At 44.0% G+C, this 12,150-nt stretch overlaps 1 pseudogene across 1 annotated transcript in view; it reads left to right on the top strand.

The window, feature by feature from the left end:
• The window catches only part of LOC306746693 (protein NLRC3-like), a 284,667-nt pseudogene that overhangs the window by 61,114 nt on the left and 211,403 nt on the right, over nucleotides 1-12,150 (top strand). The window lies entirely within an intron of this gene.

The raw sequence follows: 12,150 nt of genomic DNA, 5'->3' as shown, positions 1-12,150 counted from the left end.
CACTCGAGACGGCTGAACGGAAGGAGGGAAGGATGGATGATTGTTTGATGGATGGAATGTCAAATATAAGGCGATTGAAGAGGGAGAAGTTTGCCGATTGGTCAGCTCTCTCTCTGTCTCTTAAGCAGCTGGGCAGGTGTCTCTACATGTGGATGTGTCCATCTGTAGAGGCGTGGGTGGTCTCTCAGCCGTGGACTGGTCTGTGCTGGTCTGCGCTTCAGGGCTGAGCCCCCTCAGGCCACCTAGCCAGGACATCCCAGAAAGACACCTAGAGGACGAAGACAACGAAGAGTTAAAGAAAGGAGCTCCTTATTAGGGATGAGCATATTAAAACCTTTTAAAAACCACCCTATTTTTAGGCCATTTCCTCAAAAATTGTATACCCAAGCTAAAAAGGGTGCATCTCTGCAACCACTAGGGCTATTTTGATAATTTGGGTGTTATAATAAAAAGGTAGACAGGTGCGATTTTGTTCAGTCTATATGATACTGGTTAAGTGTAAATAAAGTTGACACACAGAAAAATGAAAAGGTTTCAGGTCTGCCTATTTAAAAAAAAAAAAAAAAAAAAAAAAAAAAAAAAAAAAAAATCACTTTCAGGATGATTATTTCTTTGAAATGATGCAGCTGTAAGGTCCAACTCTAACCTAAATCATAGCTCAATATGTGAACATTCTCTAACCCAAATCATACCACAATATGTGAACATTCTCTAACCCAAATCATAACACAATATGTGAACAATCTCTAACCCAAATCATAGCTCAATATGTGAACATTCTCTAACCCAAATCATAACACAATATGTGAACATTCTCTAACCCAAATCATAACACAATATGTGAACATTCTCTCTGCAAAGGTTGACTTTGATAAAGTGAAATAGAATAAAGTTAGAGAGGGTTTAGAACAGAGAACATGTAGGCAAGGACTCAAATTTGCGCGACATTTTAATTGTTTTGTGTATCAAACCATATATTTCACTTGTATATTACTTATGGTGTTCAATACATCCAAATACAGCAGTTTTTTTTCATAAAGCAAGCTATGATTTACAGTTTATATAACAATCGCTCAGTCTTCCCCAAGCAAAAACACTATTCCATAATCACTGGAAAAACTATTCAATCAAGATCCCCCCGGCAGCAACATTACTACCAGGCCACTCCTGTGATGGCACAATCAATTTATTTATTGAAGACAATTGTCGCATAAACTACTTTGATTTTTTATAATTGAACGACTATATAGAAAACCATGAGCCATCCCTAGTTCTTACAGCCGTCTAATGGTAATTCTGCAGCCCAAATGGCAGCGAGAGGTAGTGTTTGAATTTTGAGAACGTGTTTAGTTCAAGGAGACCTTCAACAAGGATGCAAAGGAAGCCTCTCCCTCTGGAAACAGCTAATTCATGGGTCAGAATTAGTGGACTGTTGTAGATTGTAAAGGTGTGCAAGTCTCACCTGGGAAACACTGCAGATCTGAAAACCCTGTGATACAGATCCAGATCCAGAGGAGCCCTGTTCAAGAGGTAGAGAGAGCAGAAGAGGAGGAGGAGCAGAAAGAGAGGAAAGAAAACATGTTGACAACGCTGTATTTGCTTTATTTCAAGTAACAAATCCACAAGGTTTCATACAATATGAGCTCGTCTATTCTCTTCTTGAAGTATGGACGAGGCCTTCAGGGACGACTGGGGAAACATTCAAACAGTCACATTCATGTTCTGCGTGGATAGCTGGCAGACAGCCGGAGCAGTTCAAGGACTAGATGTACATGAACAAATAATGAATAATCCGCACCAACAACAGCTGGAATGATGCGTTGGGTAAAGTAAACAACACAAGTGGGAGTGAGAGTTGACTTTTCTCCTTTTTTAGTACAAAGAGCACTGCAGTAAGAAGCTTCCAGTTCTGTTAAACTGAAGATAAAACACTCAGCAGTTTACATCCGTTCTACGCATGCCTGTGAAGGACTTCTTCTCCATAGCAACTGCAGCCGAGGCTCATGGGTAAACGAATTAGACTGAGAGCTGCCATACCAAACAAAAGAAAAGCACATGCACCTGTGATATATCCTCTATATCGCAGAACCATCATGTTAATGACCCGGATGTTAAATAGAGAACCTGCACAGTATCCAGGAGGAGAGGATCATTGAGGCCATGAGCTGAACATACAGCTAAATGTAACACAAGATAATGTAAACTTGTTAAATTAAAAACACATAAAAAAGGTCAATATCCTCCTAAAAGATCTAATAACAAAGAACAGGACCCAACACCTGAAGGAGAGCATTGAAGCAGGAGAACAAAATGCTGTTATATGCGTTATAGCAACACTTCACTATTATTAATCAACATCAAGGACGGCAATATAAAGGTTACTGACAATGAAATGTAGTTGTTTTTTTTTTAATCAATGAATGATAATGTTCACATTAACATGTCTGCACATACTAAGGCAGTTGCTATGGAATGTAGCCTACACTAGCAGCTAGCATACATATTGGTTCCATCACGGCTAGCTTCTGACGTCATCATTGTGCTGTGTCTACAGTGTGTTGGAGGAACCGGGGGGATAAAAGGACGACTGATGACTGCTTGTGTGAGCGTGATCTCCAGAGATCAGTTATTCTGGTCAGAATGAGGCACGATGTGTGCTGCTTTGTACGAGTACAGTAACCCCGCACGGGCACCTGTCGGCCTCGATTCCTTTAGCTAATCAAGAGGAGCTTCCTGCAGCAGCTGGAGGACTGTGAGGCAACACAGCAAGCAGGAGGTGCATGCAGTGATTAGGGAGTATTGATAAGCCTGGACGTTATGGAAACGTAGAACCCCTCCCTCCTGTTCCCGCTCAGGTAAACACCGTTAGCTGTTGCTAGCTCTGTTAGCTGTTGCTAGCGCTGTCAGCTATGAGCCATCGCCATGTTGAGTCGATTGAGAAATGTTGGATATATATAGATTCCAATGTTTCACAATTTCTGTTAAATATATCAAAGAAATTGTACAATTTTCTTCTACTTTTATGATTTATGGCATTATGTTATTCTGCACTCAAGACATTGTTTTATTTTTGTCTTTTCCGATGTGAGGGTCCAAGGACAGAGGAGGATGAATGTGGTGCAGACCGCAAAGCCCTGAGGACAATACGAAGACATTAAGTCACTTTACCCCTTCCTACCCACACTGAATAAAAAGTGCTCCCACACCAATATCAATAATGCTCCATTATGAACCGCACCCTCAATACGTAGATTACCACGGCCCTACAGGGTACGGCCAGACGGCGACAGACAAACTGGGATGAAGGTGAGGACGACGAGGGGGAGGAAGAGTAAAGGGAGTCCAGGAGACTGCGGTCCTAATGAGATGACTGTTTAATGGATGACCGAACACAGAACAGACAGAGAATGTGGTGTTGAGCAAATACCTCAATATGCAAATTAGTACATATCTGATAAGATAAAGCCTAATTTGCATATTTAAACATAACTTTCCAGAAACCTTGTAATAGAAGATAAGTGTCTTAATGGAGTTTCTCAGAGGTAAATATTACTACTTAAGCCAGTGGTTCTCAAACTGTGGGGGGCGACCCTCTAGTACAGGGGTTCCCAAAACGTCGATCGCAGAGGTAGTGCGGGTAGATCGCATGCCATAAGAAAAATAAAATGAATGTCAATCACCACGGACATCAATAGTCGGCCGCTTGAATGGATTTATTGCCCAATGCAGGGAGGACGATGTTTTCCCACTGCATAATACACCAACAAGCATTATGCGCTACAATGCTAACAGGAAAGAGATCATGGATGTGGCAACGAAGATAGTCTATTCAAAGGAGAGCTCTTCAAAGACGGATGTTCTACACACCGATGTGAGACGGCTTATAGAGCTCTGTCCGGAGATAAAGGAGTTTCTCCATGTTGTTAAACATGCAGAATACAACCAACTACATGATGATCAGTGGCTGCTAGACTTGGCATTTTTAACCGATCTGTTGATGAGCTTAATTTAGAGCTGCAAGGGAAAGACAAAACCAGCTCAGCTAATGCTTTCAAACGGGAAATGCAACATCTGTCCTCAAAGCTGCAGCGCCGTGATTTGAGGAACTTCAAAGCCTGGCGTCAGAGCTGGAGACGCAACGGAAGGCGTGTGCACAAATTGAGAGAGCAGCTTGACAAGTGTCTGTCAGAGTTTATTTATGCGAGTCAGCCTTTTCCCACATGAACAATATTAAGTCAAACACCGTTCCACCATAACTGATGACCATTAGTCTGCCTGAGGCTGACCAACATGTTGCATGTGTTGATAATGACAAAAATATAGAATATCGTGAGACTTCCCCTTTAAGAGCACAGAGAACTCAGACCAGGCCAAGCTAGACCAGCACGAGGGCCTCAACCCTCACTATACGTCAACTTCCCGAATACTCAAAACGGTATTCAAGTTAAACTGCAACACACCATCTGACCTGCAGAGGGCGCACACCTCTATCAACTCTGAATCAGCTGACAACAACACAACTGTCTTCAGGAGGAGCTGTGATCTTTCTGCTGGTTCAGGGAACAGAGCAGAGGAATCAAAGTCACCAGATGAACTGGAGAACTCCTTCACATGTGAAGAGCTGCAGCAGCGTCCCATGCAGTCTCACACACACACACACACACACACACACACACACACACACACACAGTCCCTCACACACACACACACACACACACACAGTCTCTCTCTCTCAAGTTCAAAAGGCGGCTGTGTGGAAGTAGGTCTTGATATTAAACAGACAGGAGACACGTGGTCTCTTCCTGGTCTAGCGGCTGCATCACAGTGACATCCTTCTTCACGTCAGCATTACTGAGCAGCACTTAACAAAGATGCAGAGAATACATTTCCCCTTGTGGGACTAATAAGGGATTTATAATAAAATAAACGTATGGCACCGTTTGATCTTCTCCATGCGGCCCAGGTACAAGGGAGCAGAGCGACAGGTGAATTACAGGTGAAGCAACACATGACATGATACAGGAAGGAAAGGACGTCAGAGACAGTCGAGAGAGAGAGACTTCCTTCTCTGCTCAGGTAGACTTCGCTCCTCTAGATCTGTATCTACATGAGAGTTGTTCATTTTTCGGAGGCAAAATGGCTCGAAAAATAAACAAATTTCGACAGAAACAGCTGCCAGACTTTCCTTTGGCAAACCGGTTCTGGAAGTTGGCAAACAATTCTTGGCCTTGAATCGTTGCACATGTAAAAATAGAGATGCAAACAGCAGAAGGAGCCTCCAGTCTGTTCAGATGAACGAGGATTCAGCTGAGTCAGCAGAATCCAGACCTCGGAAGGAACAAGACTTCAGTGCTGAAGGGTAAAACTCTCACTGACGACACCAAAGAGTCAAAGTGTGTAAAATAATTCAGTTCCTGTAATAAACAGGTTATGACACCTTTCATTATTATGTCTTAAGATATGAGGTAATCTTTTAACATTTAGTGTTGAGCCCTGATAATATGGCAGATCTCTGAAAATACATTATTTAAAAGCCTTGGTATTACAAAAGGAACTTTGTAATTGTAATAATAATGTACTATAAGTTATTTAATAGATTAACCAATCATTATTTGGAACCCTATGCCGCATAAAAATGACAAGACAACCACTGAAAACACTTTCTATCACATGGCTCACTGACATTCTCTGAATTTAATAAAGAAAAATTAACCAAAACAAAGGATTTTATATTCTCGACTGCTACTTGAGAACGGCCATACCATTGTACATCAACCCATAGAAAAGAATCCTTCAGGAGTACTAGAAAGAACTTCATCTAAGTATTCTAGCTACACGCTCCCCAGGTCCAAATTAAAGAAAGCGTTCTTCCAAACCTCTAAAATGAGGTATTTAAGTGCAACACCTTCCCAGAGCGAGACCCTGAGAGGACAGTCGGCTTCCTGAGTAAACTATTCATTACCGGCTGCCCGTCGTGTCTCCACTTGTTCCACACGGCCTCCTCTTCGCCCTGTCGGCACTCTTTCCACAGAAACCCCCACCGTGCCCTGAAACCAAGTGTCCGAGACAAAACCGCCACATGAGCGTTCGGCCGCTCGGCCTCAAGCTTCCCAGCGTGTCTTTGATTTAGCTCCGTCGGCAGGGACGGTGTAGGTCACCACCGGGTCGTGGTTCCACCACCTCCACACCCAAAACAATGTCACCACGTACCGAGTGGACTCGGCATCGGGTCAGATGAGTGTTTTACGTCGAGAAAGCTACTGCTTCCTCCTCCAGGAGCAGCATGTATTCAGAGGTTGATGAACAAACTGCCAACACAAGTCAAGCCATCCAAAGAAACCACGGCGAGCAGCTGATGAGGACCTTCAAGTTGAGACGAAGAGGTCAGACCACAGTTTTACAGCAACCAGGGTTCATACACATTCTGACCAATGGGGTTCCATGACTTTTCCATGACTTTAAACCAAATGTCATGAGCAAACATTTAGTTAAGTCTGGGTGTAAACAGTAAAAAGTGAGTAAAAGTAGTATTTAAACTAACAATGAGAATACAAAGCATACAGTAAACCTTAAATGACACAAATTAATGAGACAATAGTTTGATTAAAAGAATAAACATTTATATAGATGCCTGTATGCTTATATTTTGAGTCTTTTAAAAGCATATTCATTATTTCAAACTCAACGTAAATGAACGACATGAACATAACACATTTACATGACTTTTACAGGTTTTGCAAGACCGTACGAACCTGAGCAATACCCAGAAGCTTTTGGTGCATGTGTGATGTCAGAGGGTTAAAAGGGGACAGAGGAAACATGGCATTCTCTACACTTGTTCCAAAATGTGGTATTTCTATCCACTTTACAAACACACTGCTATCCATCATCCTACTTTCACGTAATGTCAGTGTTCAGATGCCCTTTTGCTATTTTCAACGGGTCATTGTCCTCAGCTTCTGATAAGTGTTGAAGAGAAAACCTTCATTTGACCTGAATGACGCACATCAACCAGCATAAAGAGCACATCTGGATTCGTCAGGTTATTCTTTTGCAAACAGCAGTTATTCTCATTTGGTTGGATGTTTGACAACAACATTGCAGAAAATATACAATGCCATATACAGGGAATGATTGTATTGTACCCGTCTCGCTCACACCTGGATGTGGCGTCTAAAAATAGGAGCATCCATCGTCACTGATGAGTCAGCATCAAACCACCAGACAGACGTCAGTCTGCTGAGAATGGAAAGGACGTGATGATTAGCTTGAAACAATGAGCTGAGAACACGGTTAAAGGTTATGCTGAGGCTTCAACGCAACGTACTCTGAGTGAGTCTTCACCGTGTGAGCACCAGGGGCCGGACGCCATGAACAGAACTATGCTTTAAATAAAGTCTGCAATAATGTCCACGACTTGGGACAGACCCACTCTTTGTTCCTTTACAATTATGAATTATGCAAGACAAGGTGAGTAGAATCAGATGAATAATACGGACGTCCTGATCTGATCTCAAAGATAGGGCCCGAAAATACTCATGCTTTATTTATCCGAGCAGGAGAACAACTTCATTTAAAGCCTCAGCCAAAGAAACCAACACTGAGGACCCGGTTAAAGGGAGGCTGATTATTATTAAAATACAATGACCACCTCGTAGCGGTCTGCTTCTGCCAACTAGACAAGTTTGTCCAAAATGTCATCACAATTATATGCTATTAGACATTTGTGAGAAATTGTCGTAAGTAGCATAATAATTCTTGAGTAACGGCGACCTTTGACCACCAACTTCTAACCAGTCCATCCTTCAGGTGGACGTTTGTGGAAAGCTTTCAGGCGTTCCTGACATGTTGAGCTCATGAGAGCGGACGGACGGACGGACGGACGTATGGACGGACGGACAGAAAACACAGCTGTTCCCGGCACGGACGCACAATCAGAAATATAAAGAAAAACATGAAGGACAGGGTTCACCATAAATATTTGTTTTTCACGTCAGAAGTCTACTTGCCCACAGTCTGTTTTTACTCACAACTATCAAATAACAACAAAGACCAAAGTTAAGTCACTTTATTTAAGTGTTTTAATTAATTTAAATGAATCTGAACAGAGATGGAAGGAAGAGAGGCTACTGATTGCCTGACGTGGAGTTTCCTTTGTCCTGGGCAAGCTGCTTGCTTAATGCCGGTAATTATTTTCATAATGCAGAGCTATTGTCAAGTAAGGGTGGAAGGTATAACAGGTGTAGAGAGGAGTATGAATACATTTTACATCCATTCCTGTCTTTCTAGTCAAACAACATCCATGTGTGTCAGTCAGGTCGAAGTCTGTGTGTGTGTGTGTGTGTGTGTGTGTGTGTGTGTGTGTGTGTGTGTGTGTGTGTGTGTGTCTGTCAGAGTCAGGTCTAAGTGTGTGTGGTGTACAATCACCACCACTCCCCCAGGGCAGCCTCGCCCTCATGCACTAACACCATCACCCCAGGGCCTTCCTCTTCATCATCAGACGACAGTAAAATGCTCTCAGGACGGCAGCACTTATAGAGTCTCCACTCAAGATCAAGTCAGAGGGGAAACTCATTCCAATTCTACTGGGATACCAATTATTGGGAGGAAAACAATACAACACAATTGTTATTACTCAAAAACAATACAGACAACCTTTGACTGCTGCCACTATTAAAAACAGAAAAGTGTTTGATGCCATAGGCGCCTTATGGTTTCCTCTACATGGAATCCCAACCCTCCAGATTCTTCCTGCAACACTTTGATTTACTAGATATTATCAGTGTCTTCAGTAACAGGCCATGTACCACAGTCCTTCAGAGTAGTACCTTTAGGTAGTCCCTCTCTACTAGATATTATCAGTGTGTGTCTTCAGTAACAGGTCATGTACCACAGTACTTCAGAGTAGTACCTTTAGGTAGTACCTCTCTACTAGATATTATTAGTGTGTGTCTTCAGTAACAGGTCATGTACCACAGTACTTCAGAGTATTACCTTCCTGTTTGGATGCCGGTAGATGTGGTTGGAACCAACATTGATATTCTATATATTATATCATCTTTCCCCCATCACCCTCCTCATTCAGCAGCATGAGCTCCACTTCTGCATTGAGCCTCGTTAACTGCATGTGACAAGAGATCACGTTATCTTACATAATCTCAAATGATCATATCCTGTATTAGCTGCTCAGCTGACAGGGAAACGGGAGAATTGGGCTTTTCCTGTAAGAAGTAACTGTCTAAAGGTCTGACTGAAACAATACGACGCATGTTGACTTTTCTCTCTCTCTGTCTGTCTGTCTCTCTCTCTCTAAATTAAATTCAAAGAGGCTTCATTGGCGTGCTCTAACCATCAGACAGCATTACGCACATTGTTCTGTACACGGCCGCACAACCAAGGGAAACAACCAAACACAGATCCAACACAACCATGTCAACAGCTTTACAATGCAGAGCTGAATCAGCAACAATAGGAACATTATAATAGTAATAATAATAAACTGTGTGTGTGTGTGTGTGTGTGTGTGTGTGTGTGTGTGTGTGTGTGTGTGTGTGTGTGTGTGTGTGTGTGTGTGCAGCCCTGTGTTCTCAACAGGAAGAGGGATTGTGTTAATGTTGATAATGTGCACGATGTGGGATGTTTGTTTGCACTGATGGGAGCGCGGCTCACTGTTTTAGATGAAGACCATATTTGATTGCTCTTTTTAGGATTTGACGTATAATGGAATGAGCGCCGTTCAGCCCTGCAGGAGAGGTCTGTGGGGTTTCTGATGCTCCAGCTGGACTCTAAGTGCATAACGTCCACTGGGCAACATCCTGGGAAGAAAGAACCGCGAAGCTCCCAGTGAGGCAGAACTGGTTCTATGACGGATTGACACTGGAACCACAATGTAAATTGGACTTCTTACTGCATGCTTTCTCTCACTTCATGTGCTGCTCAAAGCTTCCAGTCCTGAATAAATGTGTGTTCCTACGGTGAAGGTGTGCATTTCCTGAGATACTTTATGTTTAGTCTTTTTTGTTTACTGCCGGGACCCAGGTCAGGTAGTACTTAGCAGGTCCAGGTTCTGCTGTAGGCCCTGCAGAACCTGTGTGTGTGTGTGTGTGTGTGTGTGTGTGTGTGTGTGTGTATCTCTTAGTGTGTCTCTCTCTCTTAGTGTGTGTCTCTCTGTGTGTGTGTGTGTGTGTCTCCCTCTGTCTCTCTAAATTCAATGAGGCGTTACAATCATACAGTATTTTCTCTCTTCTCAATATCACTGAATAAAGTTTCCATCACTAAAGGGGAGGCCAGTTCACCAAAGCCTTTAATAAGACCCTTCACATGTTCACATGAACATTATAAACTGATCTAAAGTCAGCCCTGCTGGTGGAGGATGAAGGCAAACCGTGACTAATCCCAAACTGAAGCTGGTTACTAGAATACAGGGCAACCTTTACAAAACGATCAATAACATCACGCAACACCTGATCAAAGGTTAGGTCAACAGGACAGAACCTTGCCAGCACACACACGCGTCCATCTTTTTAATTCTCATGCAGGGTCTCAACTCAGACTCTAATATGGAGGTTCCTGTCCCGACAGGAGAACAAAGTGAGGATCTTTGTCCTGCTCCTTAATGCAGTCAGAACACATCCTCTGGGTTTTAAATGCAGAATCGGACCATGCAGATGTAATGTAGTCACATCCTCAGGGTTTTAAATGCAGAATCAGACCATGCAGATGTAATGTAGTCACATCCTCAGGGTTTTAAATGCAGAATCAGACCATGCCGATGTAATGTAGTCACATCCTCAGGGTTTTAAATGCAGAACCGGACCATGCAGGTGTGATCTACTCACATCCTCTGGGTTTTAAATGCAGAATCGGACCATGCAGGTGTGATCTATCTGATCCAGGTATCACCTGGTGACCCCAGGCCTCATTCAACTCACTTCAAGTCACTCTTCCCATGCTCCTCAATAGTTCACTGGACACACAGTAGTCTACAGGTCTTCATCCAGGGCTGAACTCGTCCCTAAGCGGCCGCTCCACCAGCTCGTGCAGTGCCCAGGTGGTTTCGACTGCAGCAGCCGAACAACACGACCCGGAGGCCGGCCGGCCCGCGACGCAGCTCCCGCTACCTGGACTCCGTTACTCAGACGGGACGTTACACTGTTGACAACACAGCCGATGAGCCGGGCTGGTGAGGCGGGTACCTGTGGCGGGCTCCTGGGGGCCGCTCCGCACCACCACCCCGTCACTGACCACACCAGTGTCCCGGGGAAGGAGCTCCGCGGTCGGCGGCGTTCACGTGAGACTGTTGCTTCAGTTAGCGGTCCGCTAACTGAAGCAACAGTCTCACGTGAACGCCGCTAGCTAGCGTTAGCATAGCTGACGGGACTCGGACCCGCACCTGTGGACCCGACCTCCGGGGTCCGGGTCCCTCGAGCTCCGTATGATGCGGACCCCTCGGTCCCGTCCCGGGTCACCACTAGGGTAACTGGGACAACTGGGGTAACTGGGACGTGAAGGTAACGTTAGCTGCTGATGCTACGGCAGCTAACTACCGACACTCACCGGGCGCTACCTTCACGTTGACACGGTGTCACAAACACGGAGCAAATCTGTGCTAAAGGACCGGGTCCGGGGCTGGGTCTGGACCGGTTCGGGGACTTACCAGCGTTGGCTCTCAACACACACACCAACCTCGACGGGAGGAATGGAAGACAGCAAGCTCCAGCGTTAAAAGTGAACTTCAGCACATCTCCGCTTGGGCTGCCATCTTGGATCTATGGGAAGCCTTGGACGCTACCAAAATCTGGCATACAGGGGGTGCGGGGGGTGTCATCACAACACGAGACCAGGTCCACAAGTTAGTGTCCTCGGACCCAAAGAAGAAACCCAGAGACGTCAGTGTGACGATGACGCCACACATGTACACTGCACAGATTTATAACGTCACAAACACGTGTGAGTGGATATATATATATATATATATATATATATATATATATATATATATATATATATATATATATATGTATATATGAGAGAGAGAGAGAGAGAGAGAATACATTGGTTGGGAAAGAGCAGTGAGGGGAGGTTCTGAGTATAAATTACATTTTCCGTTTCACAACTGACAACAGAAGAGTAAAGATTATTTGTGACTAA

This window comes from Taurulus bubalis (assembly GCF_910589615.1).
Source record: "Taurulus bubalis genome assembly, chromosome: 14".
Lineage (NCBI taxonomy): Eukaryota > Metazoa > Chordata > Actinopteri > Perciformes > Cottidae > Taurulus > Taurulus bubalis.
This window is presented reverse-complemented; position numbering and strand designations above follow the sequence as displayed.